The 23,348-nt window shown below is 44.7% G+C and overlaps 1 protein-coding gene across 5 annotated transcripts in view; it reads right to left on the bottom strand.

Moving 5' to 3' along the window:
• TSPAN12 (tetraspanin 12) overlaps positions 1-23,348 on the bottom strand; it is a 99,236-nt gene that overhangs the window by 68,738 nt on the left and 7,150 nt on the right. The window lies entirely within an intron of this gene.

The following is a 23,348-nucleotide window of genomic DNA, read 5'->3' as shown; positions in this document are numbered from 1 at the left end:
GGCATTGCACCCAACTCCCTTCCTTCCTTCCTTCCCTCCCCTGTCAGGCATTGCACCCAGCCCCCTTTCTGCCAGGCACTGCACCCAGCACCCTTCCCTCCCTCCCCTGTCAGGCATTGCACCCAGCCCCCTTCCTTCCTTCCTTCCACTGTCAGGCATTGCACCCAGCCCCCTTCCTTCCTTCCCTCCCCTGTCAGGCATTGCACCCAGCCCCCTTCATTCCCTCCCCCGTCAGACTCTGCACCCTCCCTACCTTCCAGGCTCTGTAGCCTGCCGCACTCCCTGTCCTAGCTTCAGGCTCATTCCCTCCCCCGTCAGACTCTGCACCCTCCCTACCTTCCAGGCTCTGTAGCCTGCCACACTCCCTGTCCTAGCCTCAGGCTCATACCTCTACTGGTGATCGTCGGTGGAGGTGCAGCGGGCAGGAACAAACTTTCCAAGTTCCTGCCCCGTTGTTAACTGGCTGCCTGTGAGCGTCTTCGGCGCTGAGAAGAAGCACGAGCAGGTGCGCGATTTTGCGCTGCTGCTCAGTGCTGAGCAGCTTCCTTAATGGTTTCCGCGACTTCTTGTCAGAATTCGCAGGAGCCATAAGAACATAAGAACATAAGAACATAAGCAATGCCTCTGCTGGGTCAGACCTGAGGTCCATCATGCCCAGCAGTCCGCTCACGCGGCGGCCCAACAGGTCCAGGACCTGTGCAGTAATCCTCTATTTATACCCCTCTATCCCCTTTTCCAGCAGGAAATTGTCCAATCCTTTCTTAAACCCCTGTACTGTACTCTGCCCTATTACTCCCTCTGGAAGCGCATTCCAGGTGTCCACCACTCGTTGGGTAAAGAAGAACTTCCTAGCATTCGTTTTAAATCTGTCCCCTTTCAACTTTTCCAAGTGTCCTCTTGTTCTTTTATTTTTCGAAAGTTTGAAGAATCTGTCCTTCTCTACTCTCTCTATGCCCTTCATGATCTTATAAGTCTCTATCATATCCCCTCTAAGTCTCCTCTTCTCCAGGGAAAAGAGACCCAGTTTCTCCAATCTCTCAGCGTATGAGAGGTTTTCCATCCCTTTTATCAAGCGTGTCGCTCTCCTCTGAACCCTCTCGAGTAACGCCATATCCTTCCTAAGGTACGGAGACCAATATTGGACGCAGTATTCCAGATGCGGGCGCACCATCGCCCGATACAATGGCAGGATAACTTCTTTTGTCCTTGTTGTAATACCCTTCTTGATTATGCCTAGCATTCTATTTGCTTTCTTAGCGGCTGTTGCGCACTGTGCCGTCGGCTTCATTGTCATGTCCACCATTACCCCCAAGTCCCTTTCTTGGTTGCTCTCATTCAATAATATCCCTCCCATCGTATAGTTGTACCTCGGGTTTCTGTTTCCAACATGCAATACTTTACATTTCTCAACGTTGAACTTCATCTGCCATCTCGCCGCCCATTCCCCCAATTTGTTCAAGTCCCTTTGCAATTCTTCGCATTCCTCTTTAGTCCCAGCTCCACTAAATAGTTTTGTATCGTCCGCAAATTTTATTATCTCACACTTCGTGCCTGTTTCTAGATCATTTATGAATATATTAAATAGCAGCGGCCCGAGCACTGAGCCCTGCGGAACACCACTCGTGACCCCCATCCAGTCCGAGTAGTGGCCCTTCACCCCTACCCTCTGTTTCCTACCCGCCAACCAGTTTCTGATCCATCTATGTACGTCTCCGTCTACTCCATGGTTCTTCAGTTTCCGGAGTAGACGTTCGTGAGGCACCTTGTCAAAGGCTTTTTGGAAATCAAGGTATATGATGTCTATGGGGTCTCCTCTGTCCATCCGTTTGTTAATTCCTTCGAAGAAGTGCAATAAGTTCGTTAGGCACGATCTCCCCCTGCAGAAACCATGTTGGGTTGTTTTCAAAAGTTCGTTTCTTTCCAGATGTTCATCGATGTGTTCTTTAATCAGTGCTTCCGTCAGCCATTACTACTATTTATGTCTATAGCTCTGAAAGGCATATTTAGCGCTGTACATTTAACATTCAATAGACGGTCCATGCTCAGAAGAGCTTACAATCTAATTTGGACAGACAGGGCATCTCAGGGTTGAGGAGTTTCTGGTAGAAGGAATGACATAATAGGTCTAGGTATCTGACAGTGAGTGGGAGTGAAGAGTTTAAAGCAGCTTCAGAAAAGTGGGCTTCTAGCTTGGATTTGAAGACTGCTAGAGACGGAGCACGACGTATTGATTCTGGCAGCCTGTTCCAGGCATATGGCGTGGCAAGAAAGAAGGGACGGAGTCTGGGATTGGCAGTGGAGGACAAGGGTACAGATAAGAGGGACTTACCCGACGGAGTTCACGGGGGGGGGGGGTGTGAGATAAGTGAGGAAAGATATTGAATGCACTTGCTAAAGAAGCCAAGAAGTCAAAAATACCAATATGCTAATTTCCTGGATGGATTCTTTATAATAATGTACAAACTGATAAGACATTTCTAGGGCTCTACGAAGAGAAATGTGGTGTACAGTATGTCGGTTCAATTGGGATAGTTTTTAGGTTTGGGGAGATACCAAGTGTGTGATGCCACTTCTGAATTATGGCGGCAGCTCGTCCCCAATGGAGTTTGAAGGAGCTCGAGGGGCAGTAAGGGCACTACAGCTTCCCAAGCTCCGGGATGTTAAAGGTACAGCCCCTAGCTAGCTACTACCACCACCACTACTACGATTAAATATTTCTAGAGTGCTACTAGATGTATACAGCGCTGTACAGAGCCGCATAGACCATAAGAATTGTCGCTGCTGGGTCAGACCAGTGGTCCATCGTGCCCAAAGGTCCACTCACGCGGCGGCCCTCTGGTCAAAGACCAGCACCCTAACTGAGACTAGCCCTACCTGCATACGTTCTGGTTCATCAGGAACTTGTCTAACTTTGTCTTGAATCCCTGGAGGGTGTTTTCCCCTATGACAAGACTCCGGAAGAGCGTTCCAGTTTTCTACCACTCTCTGGGTGAAGAAGAACTTCCTTACGTTTGTACGGAATCTATCCCCTTTTAACTTTAGAGAGTGCCCTCTCGTTCTCTCTAGCTTGGAGAGGGTGAACAACCTGTCTTTATATACTAAGTCTATTCCCTTCATTATCTTGAAGGTTTCAACCATGTCCCCTCTCAGTCTCCTCTTTTCAAGGGAGAAGAGGCCCGGTTTCTCTAATCTTTCGCTGTACGGCAACTTCTGCAGCCCCTTAACCATCTTAGTCGCTCTTCTCTGGACCCTTTCGAGTAGTACCATGAGAGTCCAGAGAAGAGCGACAATCCCTGCTCGAAGGAGCTCACAATCTAATCCAGGGGTGTCAAAGTCCCTCCTCGAGGGCTGCAATCCAGTCGGGTTTTCAGGATTTCCCCAATGAATATGCATGAGATCTATTAGCATACAAAGAAAGCAGTGCATGCAAATAGATCTCATGCATATTCATTGGGGAAATCCTGAAAACCCAACTGGACTGCGGCCCTTGAGGAGGGACTTTGACATCCCTGATCGAATCGATCAAGGCAGACAAGCAGGATGCCAGGGTAGGGGTTACAGTTAGTGGGGGATGGTTAAACCGCTGGCTAGGGTGATGAGTCGACGGAGAGGGTTATGCATTGAAGGCAATCTTGAAAAGGTGGGCTTTCGGTCTATTTTTGAACAAAGGAAGGGGCACGGACTCGGGCAAACTAATCCAGGCATACGGGGCAGTGAGGTGAAAGGAACAAAATCAGGAACTGGCAGTGGAGGAGGGTTTAGATAAGTTACTTTTTATCTGAGGAACCAAGTTATCGGGGAGGCATATAATGAGAAACAAAAGAGGAGAGATGCAGAATGAATACACTAGTATGTTAGTAATATAAGTTTGAACTGTTACATCTCACTGCGGAGGTGAAGTGCTCACTTCTTGGAGGAGATACAAGAGGGATCCACCCATGCTATGTGGTCTGGAAGCCCTAGACCAGTGTTTCTCAACCCATGGTACGCGTACCCTACATGGGCCACCTGTTGGGGGTACACAGCCTGGCCGCCGCAAGGAATCCCTCCCTGCCCCCCGCTGAAGCAGCCGCTAGAAATCCTTCCCTGCCTCCCTTGTCTGCCCACCTGCTGCTACACCCCCCACCCCCGAAGCTGACCCTGCCAACAAGCCGGAGTCGACACGCCCCCATCCTCCCCCCAGCAGCAACTCTGCGCAGGGACGGGCAATGACGGCGCGTGCAGCGACTCACACGCTGCACGCGCCATTGTGGCCCGTCCCTGCGCGGAGTTGCTGCTGGGGAGGGATGTGCGTGTCGGGGTACTCGTTTGGTATTTATTAGGCTTAGGGGGGTACTTGGTTTGAAGAAGTTAGCCTAGACCCTGGGAAGCATTGGTCTGTCTAGAGATGGATACCAGTCAAAACGGTCACTATGAACGTTCAAAGACAAGAAAAATGTGGTTAGTCTTCGTTATTTTCTGCAAACCTTTTGGTTAGTTTCATACATTCATTTTAATAGGAAATGTTTGGTGCATATCTAGTATAATCCCTTGACATACCTTGAAATAAATGGAGGATACTCTAAAGTTTTATTAAATTAAGGAGCAAGGGATATTATTATGATGATTTTAAAAAGCATACACCCCCTTTTACTAAACTGCGAAAGCGGTTATTAACACAGGGAGCTGCGCTGCTCCCGACGCTCATAGAAACTCTATGAGTGTCGGGAGCAGCATAGAGCATTCAGTGTGGCGCCTTGCGCTAATAACCGCCATCACGGTTTAGTAAAAGGGAGGGGGGGGATTTTAGAGCTTACTCTTTCCAATGTTCAAATTGAGTTACAAACATATCGTTCCAAAACATATGCATCGGGGTGGCCCCTCACCCAACTTCTTTTTGCTTTCATTAGAACCTCCAAAGAATAAGAACATAAGAATAGCCTTACTGGGTGAGACCAATGGTCCATCAAGCCCAGTAGCCCGTTCTCACGGTGGCCAATCCAGGTCACTAGTACCTGGACAATACCCATACAGGGCAAGTAGTGGCTTCCCCCATGTCTTTCTCAATAACTGACTATGGACTTTTCCTCCAGGAACTTGTCCAAACCTTCCTTAAAACCAGCTACGCTATCCGCTCTTACCACAACCTCTGGCAACGCGTTCTAGAGCTTAACTATTCTCCGAGTGAAAAAATTTTTTCCTCCTATTGGTTTTAAAAGTCTGTCTGATAAAAGGGGTGTGGGTTGTTGAGGGATAATAATATTTCCCTTTTTGCTAATGATGTTCTTTTCTTTATTTAAAGAATTGAAAAGGACCTTCCAGACTTTAATAACAGAGCTCTCTTCTCTGGTTTCAAAGTTACCATGACAAAAATCTGAAATTTTGAACAGGAAATTAATGGTTTCCCTTTCGGTGGATCTGCTACTTTGTGTTCAGGCACAGACTCAATGGGAATGCAGCCCACTTGTATGAGCTCACAATAGTTTCATTGACCTGGGATTTGGATAACTGCTGACTAAGGTTTGAAGTATAATTAAATGTTCATTGTTATACAGACTCAGTAGCATTGCTCCACCTAAGCTGAGCAGGAATCGTCCAATTACAGTCCTGCCAGTGGGGGGTGCTGTTTCACCAACATATTTTCAATAGTGAGAAACCGGCAAATTCGACAAAAGTTCAGAGAACCTGCTTGTTCCTAGCGATTGAAAACCCAATATTGAAGCACTCCCCCCAATCCCCACTAGCAGCAATGCAGTTTACAGCAGTGTCTCGCAAACTTTGTCGAACCACGGCACGCTAACCAATTAGCGCACACCAAACGCTAACGCGGCCATAGACTAACATGCACGCGCGGTTAGCGCACCTTAGTAAAAGAGGGCCTAAACATAGCGGTCACGGCTCAAGGCATCCAGAAGTGCGCAGACGTGAATGCGATGTCACACGCATGCGTGATGTTATCACGTCGAAGTCTGCACATGCGTGAAGGCCCTCCAGATGGAGGGTGCCAGGAGGGAAGGTGCCAATGGGGGGTGCCAGGAGGGAAGGTGAGCAGAGAGGAGAGATGCTGGCTGATTGCCCACAGCAGTGTTTTTCAACTACCGGTCCGTGGACCGGTGCCGGTCCTCAGAAATTTCCTGCCGGTCCACAGGGCCAGCATGTGCATCAGGCCCAAAACAGTGTTCTTCAACCGCCGGTCCACGGTGCGATCGATGCGGCATTATCTTTGAGCCAGCTCCCTCTTCCTCACTGATTCTGTGCACAAAGCCACGGGCGCATCTTGCGCCTGAACCGGAAGCCTTCTCTCTAGCGTTGCAATGTGAGAGGGTAGGCTTCCAATGAGGCACGGGAAGCGCAAGGAGTGAAAAACAAGGGAGCCGGTCTGAAGATAATACCGGGGGTGGCATAAAATGGCTAGGTGGGAGCAGGCCAGAAGGTAAGGTATAGCATGGAGGGAGGGAGACAACAAAGGTAGAGGGAATGATTTTATTTTTTAATTTAGTGATTGAATTTAGTGATTGAATTATGTCAGTTTTGAAATTTACATCTGCTGTTAACCATTATATGTTGTTAATAAGATTATATTGTTTATCTGTGAAAAATGAATGAAAAGAAGTATTACAATTAGTACTATTATGGGGGCAGGGTCTGGGGTGGAGATCGGGTAGAGATGGGCGGGGTCTGGCCCACGACATAGCCCAGTGTTCTTCAACCGCCAGTCCATGGACCGATGCCGGTCCACAGAATAATTATTTTATTTCTGCCGGTTCATAGGTGGAAAAAGGTGGAAAAACACTGGCCTACAGGATGTGCTTCTCACCGCAAGAGGCACGTCCTATAGGCAGTCAGCCGATGCCACCATCTCTCCTCTTCCCCAGCATCTCATGACACACTTCAAATCCCTGGAGGCACACTAGTGTGCCGCAGCACACAGGTTGCGATACACTGGTTTAGAGGGAGCAGTGGTAGGCAGGCTGAGGGATGCAGGAGGGAAGCTGAAGTAAGAATCAGTGGCCGTATATCCAGGAAGAGTGAGAATGGAGTTATTATTAATGATGAGCCATTGCAAGTTTTCCTTTCTATCTTATTCTCCGAGGTGTGTGTTCCAACTTAAATTTTATTGTTTGGTATTTTCTTGGTTTTATATTTTTAGATGTAATTTTGTGTTTTGTATGTAGTTTGTAACCCGCCCTGGATAAGGGTGGGATATAAATAAACCAAACCAAATAATTTACTCAAGGAATTTGTGCAGTAAAAGTGCAAACAGAAATAAAATTAAAAAAAAAAGAAGCCTGAGAAGTAAATATGTATAGAACTGCATTCTCTATAAATGATTTGGACTGTGAAAAGCTACAAGCTGTTTCACTTATATGTTGGATTTTTCCAGTGCACTAGCTGATGTCTCCCTCAGGAAATATTATTTTCTGCTTTGGAACAAACATTCAGCATGTGGAGTTTGCTTCGAGAGGCTGAGTAACCCCTATGGCCTCACAGTTCACGCTACCCTAGAACCCAGACACTGCAGCCTCTGAGGGTGAACCCTCAGTCTTCAAAGAGGGCACCCTGTGAAAAAAAAAGGATCACGAGGACCTTTTTTTTTTTATAGCTATTTAGAAATCATATTAATAGTGAAAAACCAAAGTTCTACCAGCCATATTGTACAGGAGGGCTTCTCAACTCTCAATGAATATGTACGAGATAAAATTACGTACAGCACAGATCCAATGCATGCAAATACTGTCCCATCCATATTACGTTAATCCTGAAAACCCACCTGACTTGCTGTGCCTCTCGGAGAGGGTTGAAAAATGCTCCTGTACAGGCACATCAGAAATCATAAAACCGCCCTAGTGAAAGATCTTACAGAGACATGAAGCTTCCCTCATGTTGTTTTTAACTCCTCTCTATCCTATTACTAATTTGTAGTTCTACCCCCTTCCCTTACTTTCAAGTAGTTCTCTAGATTACACAAATCCTGATTCCCTTTCTCCTACATAATATACCGTATTTTTCGGACCTCCTGTAGAGGAGGAAAAGCCAAGAAAAAAAAAATTTGGTTCAGAATTTTTTTCTTCTTGGTTTTTCCTCCTCTACATGTAGGTGTCTCTGGTGGTCTGGTGCTGGGAAGCCCAAAGCCACCCAAACCCGCAGCCACCCAAAGCCCCCCGGTACCTTTTTTAGTGGCGGTGCTCAAGCGCGATCTCCTGGACGGATGCCTTTGTCTTATAAGAGCAACGCACAATGCAGGAACGCGACTGTAGTCAATCACAGAGCAGCGCGACCAGGCAGGAAGCACAAAGGTCACACTCCTGCATTGTGCGTTGCTCTTATAAGACAAAGGCAGGTGATCGCGCAGGATAACCACCACTAAAAAAGGTACCAGGGGGAGGGGGGGCACACAGTGTATTCGGTCCATAAGACACACTCCCTTTTAGGGGGTGGAAAAAGTGCATCGTATGGTCCGAAAAATACGGTAGATTGTAAGCCTCCTAGAAGGCTCGACTATAGTAAGGACTTGTAAGATTTAAATAAAATTGGAAGGAGGTCTAAATTCAGGTACAAGGGTTTTACAATTTATGTTAAAAAAACATGTTATTGCTCTTTAACCTGTGTTAATTTAATGCAGGGCCCATTACTATTAGTTATTCATTCAATTTTCTATACTGTTCTCTCAGGGGTGCTCAGAATGGTTTACATGGATTTATTCAGGTACTCAAGCATTTTTCCCTCTCTGTCCTGGTGGGCTCACAATCTATCTAATGTACCTGGGGCAATAGGGGGATTAAGTGACTTGCCCAGGGTCACAAGGAGCAGCGTGGGTTTGAACCCACAACCCCAGGGTGCTGAGGCTGTAGCTTTAACCACTGCACCACTCTAGAAATCAAAATGTAATAAAAGTCAGCCAAGTATAGGACAATGAAGCCATTGTGACATCACTGATGAGGTTGGCTCTTAGGCATTGGTGGAATGAGGCATTATGACATCACAATACCAGCTCTGGTTAGCAGAGGCTGAAACTTTTCACACTACTTATTTATTGAACTTTCTAACTTTCTATACCGCTCTCCTACGGGAGCTCAGAAGGGTTTACATGAATTTATTCAGGTAGTCAAGCATTTTTTCCCTCTCTGTCCTGGTGGGCTCACAATCTATCTAATGTACCTGGGGCAATGGGAGGGTTAAGTGATTTGCCCAAGGTGCGAAAATATAATGATTGCAAAGTGGCAGTGGATTTAGATGACTTAAATATGAAACGCCAAATACCATTCCAATCTGCCCCAGAAAAAGTGAGGTCAGTATCTTCCTCCCAAGCTCTATGGAGATAAGAATTTTTGGAATAGAATAAAGTTTTAAACAAATTGTAAAATATGAGAGGCTACATGACCTATAGACAACAGCTTAGAAGCTAGCTTAAATATATCAGCATGAGGACATCTATTGTCTAATGAAGTATTATTACTAGCAGGAAATGCAGAGCGTAAATTGTAGCCATGACATACTTTCACATTATATAATGCTTGAACCTCCTCAAAAGTTCTCCAAGATTTAGTTTAAGGATTAACAAAAAAAAACCTAATGTTCCAAATATCATTTAACTGCCAAGAAGCCCAAGACACTTGTTTTAAATGCAGTTATGCGAAATGCCTTAACTAGATGTTACAGCAACAAATTCCAAGTTTGATTGTTCACTGTGAAAACCAAAAAATATACTCTTTGGTTGGTTTTAAATATGCTACCTGTTAGCTTCATGGATTGTCCCTTAACCTTAGTGCCATTTGCAGGAATAAATAAGTATTCCCTATTAACCTGTTCCACCCTGCACAAGATTTTATGAGCCTCTACTCATTATTTGGAACAGAAGATGTGCACTTCCTATTAAGAAAACTGGTCAACTGCCTGCAAGGGGCTTCTGCTAAAGGCAGCCTCCCTAATGTACAGAGATAAGACATGAGGCATGAAAAGCATGAAAAGCTTCCAAATGGCTTTAAAAACTCAAATGCACACCCAAGAAAGGGATATCGAAATGAATCTGTTTACTCTAAGTGCCAACTAAGGGGGGGTTGCCACTAAGATGCGTTACGTTGGGTTACATTGAATGGATTGGTTGTGAACAAGGATAAAACAGAAATGTTAAGAATTAATAGATTTAGGGATCTTTCATCCAAACTGGATTTGATGTTATGTAGACTATATGTTAAAACTATTACTGAGAGTGTAAGAGATCGAATGACACAGTGACAAAATTCATCACCGTTCCCATCCCCGCGGGAAACCATCTTCTTTAAGGAGAGAGGAAAGAATCAGAGTATAATTGGGCACAACCAATGACCCGCAAGCTTTGCTTTGAAGAATGCTGGTGTAGAAGGACCGAGGTTGAAATAGACACTAGAAAATGACATGGGATTATTTCCCGCGGGGATGGGAACGGTGATGAACTTTGTCACCGTGTCATTCTCTAATCTAGGAGTTTGGCTTCCTTCTGGTTTTGATTTTATGACACATGTTTATTGAAATGATTATTTAGCGAATGATTAAGACAGCTTATGAGAAGCTGCAATATCTATTTTTTACAAGTTATCATCTAATCAGAATTTCTGAATCGCACTTATCCAGTTCAGGCTCAAGGCGATTTACAAGGTAAGAAGCCCATGCAAGGACATGGGAAAAGTTACATTGCATTGTAGAGGAAGGTTACATTGAGGGGTTTTTTTTCACTTAAAGAATAGTTAAGCTCTGGAACGCATTGCCAGATGTTGTGGCAAGAGCGGATAATGTAGCAAAGTCATACAGGAAGCAGCGCAGGGCCAGCCTGCAGACACAAAGATCACTTCTGCTCTGCAATGCTGGTAGCGCGATTCGAGGAGGCTGCCTGCTGCCAGCAAGGGAGGTTAAGGGGGGATGATTTTTAAATGCTGTATAGACCGCCCAGTTACTGGTAGATAAGCCGCGGCTACTAAAATGGGGCGGCTTATCTACCAGTTTTTAAACTTGTAAAGGCATTTTTTGCAGCCTATACATGGGGTTGGCCTATATGTGGGGAAATACGGTAGTAGTGATTTTGATTTCAAGAGACATTGCTTTTTTCTTTAATTAAGGGGAGGAGTTATCAGTGTGAGCTTACATTAAGATGTTATTTTACTGTTAACCTTAGTTATTGGTAACTAGGTCTCATTATATAAAATGGGACCTGGGCTAAAACAGTATGAATTAGTGATAAAATAACTTCACGCATTGATAATTGCCCCCCCCAATACCATGAAAGGTTTCAGTCTCTGGTAACCAGAACAGATATTGTGATGTCATAATGCCTCTTTCCACCAATGCCTAAGAGTCAATTTCATCAGTGATGTCATAATGGCTTGATTATAATAAAAGTGAGCCAGTATAGGACATATAGCAATGATTCCAATTTCTAGAGACATTTCTTTTTTTTCTTTAAAGAGAGAAGTTATTAATGTGGGCTCCCACTAAGACATGTTATTTTACTGCTATCCAAGGTTATAATAGCTAGGTCTCTGTTTTGCCCCCATTTCATAGAAACATAGAAACATAGAAGATGACAGCAGAAAAGGGCCACAGCCCATCAAGTCTGCCTACTCTAACGACCCCACCCCCTTGAATTTACCCCCCTAGAGATCCCACATGTGTATCCCATTTCCTTTTAAAATCTGGCACGTTGCTGGCCTGAATCACCTGAAGTGGAAGTTCATTCCAACGATCGACCACTCTTTCGGTGAAGAAGAATTTCCTGGCGACGCCATGAAATTTCCCACCCTTGAATTTCAGCGGATGCCCTCTTGTGACCGAGGGACCTTTAAGAAAGAAGATATCATCCTCCACCTCAATACGGCCCGTGATATATTTAAACGTCTCTATCATGTCTCCTCTCTCTCTACGTTCCTCGAGTGAGTATAGCTGCAATTTATTCAGCCTTTCCTCAAACGGGAGGTCTTTGAGTCCCGAGACCATCCTGGTGGCCATTCGTTGTACCGACTCAACTCTCAGCACATCTTTTTGGTAATGTGCCCTCCAGAATTGTACACAGTATTCCATGTGTGCAGTTTCCTGTATGAAATAAGTATATAGAGAGCTTGATCTTAGACATGTAATCAGCGTGTGTTCTGTGGACTCAAATTCCCAGAGAGCCAAGCCAGAGGGCTTTGGCCCGCCCTTCTTTAGCTTCTGTTACAAAACAGTTGCCATTTTGTAAGACTGCATGGCTGCATGAACACTTAGGACACGCATCGTCTCCTCACCAGGGCCCTCTTTTACTAAGGTGCGCTAATCGATTTAGCGTGCACTAAACGTTAATGTGTGCATGTTAGTCTATGGACGTGTTAGCATTTAGCGCACGCTTATCAGTTAGCACACCTTAGTAAAAGAGGGGGCAAGTTTTTATCCTTTGCTTTCAATCCCTTCGCTAAGAATCATAGGTACAAGACGAAATGATATGTTTTCTGTGAAAGCCCCTACATTATGGAACTCCCTTCCTAATTATATTAAAAACGAAACAGACCTTGTCACGTTTAAGAAAATTTTAAAAACATATCTATTTCAAGACGCATTCGATTCATAAAACATAACATTTTAAGTTTTCACATTCTTCTTATATCATCTTAACCCATTACTACCCAATGTGTTTCCCTTTTGATGTTAATTTCTATTATAAAACAAAATTGTAACTTTTCCCCTTCCTTCCCACCCCTTCTTGTTAGTCCAACATTGTCTGTCTTTTAATTGACTTTTGTAAACTAAATGTATTACCACAATCTGATAGTTTTTATACTGTACATCGCTTAGATATTGTTATAAGCGATTCATCAAATAAAGATTAAACTTGAAACTTGAAACTTTATTTCTGTTAGTCTAATACAGCTTAGGTCCTGTATCTAAGTCTGGAGCACAGTGTTATTACCCACAAGGTATGTGGGTACACTCCCAGCTTTTCTCTGGTTGAGTGTGAAGATTCTATAAGAACTGAACTGCCTTCAAATCATCAAACTGTGTTTGTTCTTTACTTCAAGTTATTAAAGAAAGTTGTTCAAAGAACTACAGTCTTGAGCCTGATAACACTAAGGTTACAGAAGTAGGGGCTGAACTAACTGGGATCCTCTGGGAAATTGCCAGCCTAACATAGTGGGAACCTGTCAGCAGTTCCTGGCCATTAAGAGGGTGCCCAGCTTTAACAGTGACAACTTGGTATCTAACAGTGAAAACTTGTCAGTAAAGACTCATTGCATAAAACTGGACCTATGCTTGAATTAGTGATAAAATAATACATCTTTACGATAGCCCACATTGATAACTATAAGCTCAAATGATCTAAAATCACCTATCTTTGTACTGCTACTGCCTACACTCACGCACCTCGCCTAAATGTCACTTCTTCAAATTTTGCAATGTTTTCTTCGGTGTAATAGTGATCAGGCCCTGCCACTTCCTGACTGGTGATTAGCTGAGTCCATTTCTCACAATTGCTTCAAAACATATTCTACACTTACCTTCTTCCACCTCATTTCTGGAAACTCTTGCACCATCTACGAGAACCTTTTTCCAGCTACAATTAGTTTTGTTTTGTTTTTTTTATAACGATCAGATCTTCCTGATTGAAAACCATGGCAACTGCTTATGTTTAAAGCAAAATGGCACCTGCGTGTATCAAGACAATAATCGCTAGGTGATGACAATGTCATTTAGATGAGTAGCGAGTGTGCATGTAGGATTGTTACAAATTTAATCAGGATGATAAAATACCAAATTTTATTGAAAGTGGTTGTTTTGACAGTTATACAGAAAACAAGCTTTCTTTTTTTTTTTTAACTCAGTATATATTCAATAGGGGAAATCAGGAGGAGAAGAACTTTTTCACATCACTATGGGGTCCTTTTACTAAGGCGCGCTAACCGATTTAGCACACGATAATCGATTTAGCGCACAGTTAGCGTGTGCTAAATGCTAAAGCGCCCATTATATTCTATGGGCACCTTAGCATTTATAATAATAATAATAATTTTATTCTTGTATACCGCCCTACCCAAAAAAATTCTAGGCGGTTCACATCCATTAATTAAGGTCCGCGGTGACCCACGGATTTACAACATTTTAACAAAATTACAGGCAATGAAGCGGGGGGTGGGGGGAACTCTTTAACTGAGAATTAGCAGAGGTAACGGTAAGACAGAAGGTAGGGTTGGAAGGTGAGCGATAACGAGAGAGAGACCTAGTGGGGAGAGGGGAGGGAGGAGGGGGAGCAGAAGGAACGGGGGGAGAGTGGGAAAGGGGAGAAGCAGGGAACAAGGGGGATTAAAAACCCTGTTCGCGGAAGAGGTGCGTTTTGAGAAGTTTTCTAAAACGAAGGTAAGAGGGGGCCTCGAGTATCATTTGGGCAAGCCAAGGGTTCAGCTTAGCCGCCTGGGACGCAAAGGTTTTGTCGAGAAATCTATTGAAGTGACATAATTCTAGTGATGGGAAGACGCCTTAGTAAATGGACTCCTATATTTTGCAGCTGAAGCCTTTGCAGACATTTTCAAAGAGAAAGTCCTCAAGTACTTTTTCTTTGAACGTTACTCACGGAGACAACTGGTCCATGGGCTTCGTACCTGCTGCCTGTGAGGCCTCCATTTGGCTGAGAAACAGCATATAAACACTTAGGCCCTCTTTTACACAGGCGCTTTAAACGTTTTAGCATGGATTTAGCGCACGCTAAATCAACACGTGCGCTAACTGCTAACGTGTCCACAGGATAACATGCACGCATTAGCGTTTAGCACGCGCTAAAAAGCTTAACGTAGCTTTGTAAGAGAGGCGGATAAAATGTAAACATGTAACATGTATGTATGTACCATTTCTTATTTTTATCCAAATCACACCTCCAATCACCTTCCCGTCACCTGCCTGAAAAGAGCAAACTATGGAATAAACCTTCCCTCAAGCAATTTTAGCCAACTAAAACAATATTTATTAGGGTAATGACATTTGAAAATGACCCTATAAAGGCTTTAGACCTAAAGCTACGTATACTGCAGCAGCAGCAGATGTTTCAGACCTTGTTTATATAAATGAGAAATTAAAATAATTACAAAGAGATTCAAAGTACTACTCCGGAACTTCCCCATCTCTGCCCAGTTTCTCTCCCAAGCCACACTCTGACTCTTCACCTCCACCACTCTTCCCCTACCCCACCGTAACCTTCTCCCTTTCTTTTACCTCTCCTGTGTCCATCAGCACCCCTTCCCTGCTCCCCCTGTCCAGCAGCAGCCCTTCTCCCTTCGTTTTACCTCCCTCCTATCCAGCAGCACCTCTTCCCTGCTCCCCCTGTCTAGCAGCACCCCTTCTGGCCCACCGGCATGAACCATCTCTCCATCTCTTACTTCCTCTGTCCATATCTCTCCCTCCCCCTTCTATCCCCTCCCTGAATCTCTCTCCCTCTCCCTATCTTGCCTCCCCCACATCCATTTCTCCCTTCCCCCTGCTTCCCTCACTCTGTAACATATCCCTGCCGGCATCTACTCATCCCCCTCCCGCCTGCTCATCCGTCCGCCGTGTTTAACCTCAAAGAAAAGCGCTGCGCCGCACTGTTGCTGGCCTCGGCGTCTTCTGTCCACTGCGGCCAGCCCTAGCGGAAACAGGAAGTTGTCAGAGGGCGGGCCACAGTGGAGAGAAGACGGCGAGGCCAGCAGCAACACGGCGCAGCGCTTTTCTAAGAAGCTAAACGCAGCGGGGGGTTGAGAAGTAGATGTCAGCAGGAGCACATGTACCCCTCCCCCCCAAGTTCTGTCGCCTATGGAATCAGTGGCAGCAGCGGTTTCTCTGGTGGTGAGTGAGGGCAGGAGGGGGGGAGTCACCAGCGTGTTCCCTGCCTCCGTGTTTGAAAATGGAATTCGGTACGGACCCAGACACCACTGTCGCAGGGAACATGCTATCTTAAGTGCGCATGCGCTCTTAGGGTTTTATTATAGAGGATATACCTAAAAATGAGCTGCAATTTACCAATACTATCTGTATATGAAGGGCATCCAGGCCATGGCTGAGAACCATACAAAGCTTCCTCCTTAATGCCACCACTATAATCTCCCTCTGCCCTCTAATGACTAACAAGTACACTTCTTTAAAGGGCTACTGGCAGGCACTATATCAGGTTTCCATTTTATGGCCCTGGGTCAGCAGCTGTCCAGCTGAAAGATTTCAATCTCTCATCACGTCACATATTTCTCTTTGATGTCACCCTGCTACTTATGTGCTTTTATTATGCTTAAACTCTTTTCTAAATTCCATTTTTCTCTGTATGATTTGTGTTTGGAACATATGTGCACAAAGCTGGGGATAAAAAAAGCCCAAAATTAGTAGGACGAGAGTAAGATAGATCACCACCTAATTCTTAACATACTCCATTAAGCAAAACATAGAAGACACACCCCTAATCACACAACCATGTCTCACCATTCATCCACACTCACACCCACAACAGATAAAAAGTGTGTGTGTGGGAGGGTGGAAACCTCACTGATGTTGATTGGATAGTGAGCGGAGGGGGGCGTGGTCTGCCTCCATTATCAGAGCTTCCTCTGACAGCGTTCAGGAAGTCCTGGCGCCATTATTCCAAGGTGTTTTTACACTGAAGGGTGCATTTTTTGGTTCTGTATTTGGAATGGTCTCATAGAAGAACAAAACCCCTAACGCAGCTCCTAGTGAAACAGGGTCTGCCCTGTCAGGTATCTGGCTTGGAGTGCCCTGAACTGGGGTTTGTTTTGAAGGACGACCTGTATGCTTCAGGAAAGCACGACATTCAAGCTAAGTTGTTTGTTCATTTACCATCACAGGATATTGGACTGGCACTGTTTTTGTGTATTTGGTTTGAATGGGAGGGCCTCCCCCAACAACGGAATCTCTTTGCCAATTGAGTGAACACTGCAGTTCGTATTGAAGTGTATGAAGAACAGATTTGTGTACTCATCAAGTATGTGTGTGTGTGTGGGGGGGGTTACCCATGAAGCTGAACTGAGGTTTTCCCCCACTTTTTATAATAATAATAATAACTTTTTTCTTATATACCGCCAACAATCTTGCGACTTCTAGGCGGTTTACAATGAAGATAAATTGCACAGACATCGAATTACAGAGTGTAGCGGCGAATATCTGATAGTAGCAACAATAAAAATAATAACAACAGTTTATAGATTGCAGGACCGTGAAGTTCCATGCGGTTCACTATGAATTAGAAAAATTCCATAAATTGTGAGGAACATTCATCAAGTCCTGGAGAGATTTTGTTTCATTCAATGGGGAGCATGTGGAGGATGGGGACCTTTTTAGGAGTACAGCTAAGGCGGTGTTGTGGGGGGCCATTATAGAATATAGCTCCCATAAGCGTAAGATTTTAGCTTCTAAGATTTTGGATTTGGAAAAGAGGGTTAAACTCAGCCATCAGTTGTTTATTCGTTCTCCCACCACACAACATCGGCATGACTTCTATACTGCCCAGACGGCTTTCAATACCTTATTGCATGAGTGGGCGCGTAATTCTCTGGTAAACCCCTTGAGTGCTAACCCCAGAGTCCGATTAAACAAGCAGCTTCCTTCAAGGGAGTACAGCAGGAACACAGACATAGACATATAAATCTGCCCAAGCTTGTCCCAAAGCTGGTGAAACACATACCAACTTGTCTGAACCGGAAAGGAGAGAAGCCCCGGCATACCTTGTGGGTGTGAGTGTAGCTGAATGGTGAGATATGGCTCTTCTATGTTTTGCTTAGTGGAGTATGTTAAGAATTAGATACAAACACAGCCCCTTGTTCCAAGAGGAAGACCAATGATACCCTCCTTCAGTGTCAGCTGGCTAATACTCAACATCCTCTTTCCCTCCCCCCTCCCCCAACAGCTATTCTTCAAAAGTTGGGAGCAGGCAAAATTAAAAAGGCTGAATTAACACAAGCTTGAAATTTGTGGGTAGCTAATGCCAGTCGTCAAGATATTAACTAGAGAATGACACGGGGGACAAATTTTTCCCCGTCCCCGCAGGAACTCATTTTCCCGTCCCGTCCCCGCGAGTTCTTTACCTGTCCCTGCCCCATCCCTGTAACTTCCGTCCTAATCTGCACAAGCCTCAAACACTTAAAAATCACAAGTGTTCGAGGCTTATGCGAATAAGGCAGAGCTTACAGGAATGGGGCAGGGACAGTGACAGCGAGAAAGCGCATGGGGCAACAGGGAAATTGAGTTCCTGTGGGGACAGGGACAAAATTGTCCCCGTGTCATTCTCTAATATTAACTTCCATCTTAACAAAAAGAATAGCCAAAGCCTCAATGACTGGCTGCTCCCAAATTTCCAATTTGCATTAGCTCAGCCTTTCTTCTGAAGCCTTTTCTATGCATATGTAAAACTTTTCTCTAAAAATTGGAGAGGATCCGTTTTCTCCCTGAACATGAACTTCAATTATGACAACTTCACAAGCTCAAAATCTTGACTGGTTCTTGCCTGGTCAGGATTTTTACTACATTTTTACAACAATTGCATCCGTTTTTTTACGTTTTCAGCTAGTTCAAGTTCACAGCAGGTTCACAGCATTGTTCTTTTTGATACGCTTTACTGCTGTTGGCTTTTTTGGCGAACTTGATACACACAGGCATCCCGTCGAGATTCTTCATTTTTTTTGTGGCATTTTTTAGCCCCCCTATTTTACCATGGACCCCTGACGAAGGTTTGTCCGAAACACGGACCATGTCGGGTCCCTTTATTGGTAAAAGGGTTTTATATATTGTGTTCTTGTCATATTAAAATTTGCCTGCATCTTGTACACAGTCTGCAGTTTTGTTTTGGTTGCTCTTGCCTGGTCAGCCAATTTGACTTTCTAAATTACTGTTGTCTGTTTCAAAGTCCTGGTGCCAGAGATGACATTTGACACATTAAAGGGGTCGGAACAGAAGTTAACCAAGAGCCCAGCTACTGCTAGGCACCCTGAAGTTGTTTCTCAATGACATCTGTCAAGGGAGGCCCTTGTGGTGCTGGGGCATAAAGCAATTACCCTACTTGCCTCCCCTTCTAAAACCTGCCCTTTTGGTTACCTAAACTATCACTGCATTAGCAAATCAGCTCATAACTGTGAAAGGTAACCTAGTAAATGCTTTACCGCACTGATTCCCCGAGACTACAGTCCCCAAACTTTACTCCTACAAAACACAGGTGGCAGTCAACATTCCTTTTAAACACCAACTACTGTTGAAATTACACCCGGCTATTCTGTACCAGGCCACGTCTGGGTGCCAGCATCACATATCCAGGTACCTGAAGACAATCGGCACAAAGTGTACGCTCCAGAGACCAGCTGTGCCTTGATGTGCCCTCCCTTTCTGTGGTTAAACTTTTGAGTCACCGGAAAGTGATGTTTTCGGTTCAGGGTCCGATCTGTTGGGTCACCATATGGCTCCAGAAAAAGGAGGACAGATTGAGACATCCGGGTTTTACTGCCATTGCTTTCAATAGAAGTAAAGCTCAGATGTCTCTATCTGTCCTCCTTACTTTCATTGCTTTCGGTAGAAGGAGCTGCTGATTGGCGAGGCCCGACTTTAGTACAGGAAGAGGCGGTCGGAGCATACCGCGAGTGATTTCCTTCACTTGCCAGCACTCCGGCTGCCCTCTCCTGCCTCTCCGGCTGCTCTCTCATGTCTCCCCTGCTAAAAACCGTATTTGCGGTTTTTCAACATTTGCGGGGGTTCCTCGAATGGAACCCCCGTGAATATTGGGGGAGTACTGTACAACAATTATCTCTCCCTTTCTCTCCTCCACCCCACTCCCTTTCTCTCCTCCATCCTCTTTCCTCCCCTCTCACCCATACCCTTGTGCAGCATCTTTCTATCCCTCCCTCCCTCCCATCCCCCTGTGCAGCAGAACCCCACCGACCCTCCCACAGTCAGACTGACATACCTCCGCTCAGAGGCCTCATAAAGCAGCAGTGGTGGGGGTTGATGAATCAACAAGTCCGATTTTTTCAGCAAATTAGGCAGCACTAGTGTCGGGGAGTGTCGGGTACATTCGGGGGGGGAGGGCTTCGAGGGTCGATCTTAACTAGGGCTTATTTTCAGGATAGGTCTTATTTTCAGGGAAACAGGGTATGTGGTTTTGTTGTCTTATTGCAATCCGTGTCGTTTGAGAAGGTTGTAATTGTTTATTTTTTATTTTGTTTGTTTTATTGTACTCTGCATAGAATTGTGGAATATGCGGAATATACATTTTTTATGTTCTAACATTTTTATTGAAGGAAGAAAGTAAATAGACATCCATAAAATACAAATAGACATTCATTACAAATGATTTCACAAATTTTGAAAATTCCATTCCATAAATACTGTTAAATACTATCATTCCTCCACAAATTTTATGTGGCCAACCCTATCCTCCCCCCCTTCCCATTTCCCCCCCCCCCAGGATGGAAGGTGACACAGATTGCCAGGTCTTGGGATACCATGAAGGCATCAAAAGCTTCAATGTAATTCATTAAGAATCAAACGTTGGGCTCTAAGTGAAAGTTTTTGAATATATGGATTCCAAATTGGAATAGAGACGAGTTCGTCTAGTTCCAGTCCTCGAGAGCCGGAGCCAGGTCAGGTTTTCAGGATATCCACAATAAATACGCATGAGATAGATTTGCATCTCAGGGAGGCAGTGCACGCAAATCCATCTCGTACATATTCATTGTGAATATCCTGAAAACCTGACCTGGCTCCGGCTCTCGAGGACCGGAACTGCCTACCCCTGGTCTAGGGAGATCGACGAACCTCCCAAACCTCAAAAAAAAATAAACATTCAGCCCTTAACCAGGTAAGTTAAAGCAGACATCGACTGGACTGATGTGGGTGATCATCAGTCAACTGCAATCAGTGTTTTTTGTTGGTTTTTTTTTAAACAATGGCTGCAGCTGCCAAAATTCTGTCAGGATATTCAATGCTGGGTGCAAACATGAAAATATCCTAGTATGTACAGACAGCGAGAACGTAACTGGGCAAGTGCCAATATGCAGCCTTTAACTAGTTAAGCTAAACTGATCAAAGATAGGGCTGTTATTTATACGCTTCTATTTGGCTGAATATCAACACTGATCTGGTTAAGTGCTGATTCTAGCCCGTGGACCACCCACAGCTTTAGGGGTCAGAGGGGTCAGAGGTACTGTCCAAGTGCTGCCGTATACTTATTTCAATTTAACACATTTATAGCTCCCAATATCCTTATGTACTAAGTAGACAACAAAAGAACATAGCAGTGATTTCAACTAGACAGCGCAGTAATTTACCCCAAGGGCTGACTATCAACCTCAGAATGTATTAGATTGTAAACAATTTTTATTGACTGAAAAACAGGCGGAACCATAAGAAAAGAGTAGTATACAAAAGGCAGCGAACAGAGGCGGGAGATCCGCTAAAACAAAGCATAAAAATACAAAGTCATGTGTCATTTATATCCACCCACTAACCCCAGAAATCCCAGAACTGCCTTCCAATCCCCACCCCACCCTCAAAGCATGGAGGGGATTGCGAAGGTGTCTGCTGGCCGCACGAGGACCGCCTGAGCACGGAAAGCGCAAGGAAGGACCAGGCAAGCCAGTCCTTTGAAACAACAAAACACATGGTTCCCCCAGGGTCTGGACTTTGATGATCCCAGGGCATTCTCAGCAGGGCTGGGCACCCCCTCCAAAAGACAGACCCCCCCCAATTCCCCTCCCCTCCCCCCCCCCGAGCAGAGAGATACGAAGATCCAGAATAGACTAAGGTACACCCAACAGTTAAACTAGGGTTTGGAGTATAAGGCTGTGCCCCCTAGGAGTCAAGGAGTGTAAATATGGGTCCCCCCCCGAATGTATTAACTTCCTGGAAGAATTATAATATATCCGTCCTATAGTTAAGAAAAACTAATACAGCGCTGGACGCCAGTGAAACAACTCCCCGACTGCTGCTCAGGTCTCCTCCACCACACCACAAAGCAGGTGTACAAACCTTCAGCCCAAGACTCAGGATTATCACACAGCTTGGCAAAGCCCACACTGTCTTATTAGTCATTAACCCCCAAATTCCATATATGGCGCCTTAAAAAAAAAAAATAAAAAATAAATCGAATACCAAAAAAATTCTCTCAAAAAATATATGAGAGAGATAAAGGACAGCACAGGAAAAAACACAATCCGATGAAATAATACAAAAAAAAAAATCACAAAATATATAATGTGAAGAGAGTCCTCGGTTATCTACCCGAAACAGAGCCCCGTAGAACTGAATATTGAGCACACTTTCAGTTTTCAACTTGTGTCCCAGCTATTGACTTTTCCTGTGAGATAAGTACCGTGTTTTCTTTGGAGTGACTATTTCCAGCTTCCAGCTTTGCAGTTCTTAACAGATTCCCAGGCACTGGATTTGAACGCTATTATATATAATTGATTTAAAGTTGGACAGTCACAGCTTTATTTACTTATTTTTTTTGCACTTGTTTTGATTCAAGTGTTGATTTGCACAATTTACACACTAGAGAGCTCCGGTGATGTATCACAAATATTATCTATTTGGGGTTTATTATGTGTCAACTCTGAGTTGGGGGGGTCTTGGTTCCCCACATAAGAGTTGTGATAACTGAGGATTCTCTTCACATTACAGTAAAACCTTGGTTTGCGAGCATAATTCGTTCCGGAAGCATGCTCGTAGTCCAAAGCACTCGTCTATCAAAGTGAATTTCCCCAAAGGAAATAATGGAAACTGAGACGATTCGTTCCACAACCCAAAAACTTTAATACAAAATATAGTACTGTGCATACTTGTAATGCAAGTCCTCGCTCGTTTCGAAAAATCACTACATTGTGGGTGAATTGGGCATGAAGACTTCCCCATGTATAGGCTGCAGAAAAGGGTGACCTATGTTTAAAAACCGAAGATAAGCCGCCCCATGGTATTAGCTGTGGCTTATGTTCCAGTACCTCCCCTGTCTTTTTCAATCATCGCCCCCCTCCCCCCGGTACCTCCTTCAAAACCCTCTCGCTGGACTGTGCACGGCTCAAATCTCCAGCGATGCAGGGCAGCCGCGATCTCTTCACCATCCGGCCTGCCTCCGCACCGCTCACTGAATGGCTGACGTCAGCTCTTGTGGGACTCGCAAGAACCGACGTCAGCCACTCAGCAAGCGGTGCAGGGGCAGGCCGGATGGTGAAGAGATCACGGCTGCCCTGCACCTCTGGAGATTCGAGCAGTGTGTTGCCCGCCGTCCAATGAGGGGGCTCTGAAAAAGCTACCAGGGTGGGATGATTTAAAATCGATACATAGGCCGTGCCCCTTACACGGGTTTTGTAAAACCCATGTATAGGCCGTGGCCTATACATGAGGCAATACGGTACATCAAA

Source organism: Geotrypetes seraphini, chromosome 9 (assembly GCF_902459505.1).
Source record: "Geotrypetes seraphini chromosome 9, aGeoSer1.1, whole genome shotgun sequence".
Classification (NCBI taxonomy): domain Eukaryota; kingdom Metazoa; phylum Chordata; class Amphibia; order Gymnophiona; family Dermophiidae; genus Geotrypetes; species Geotrypetes seraphini.
This window is presented reverse-complemented; position numbering and strand designations above follow the sequence as displayed.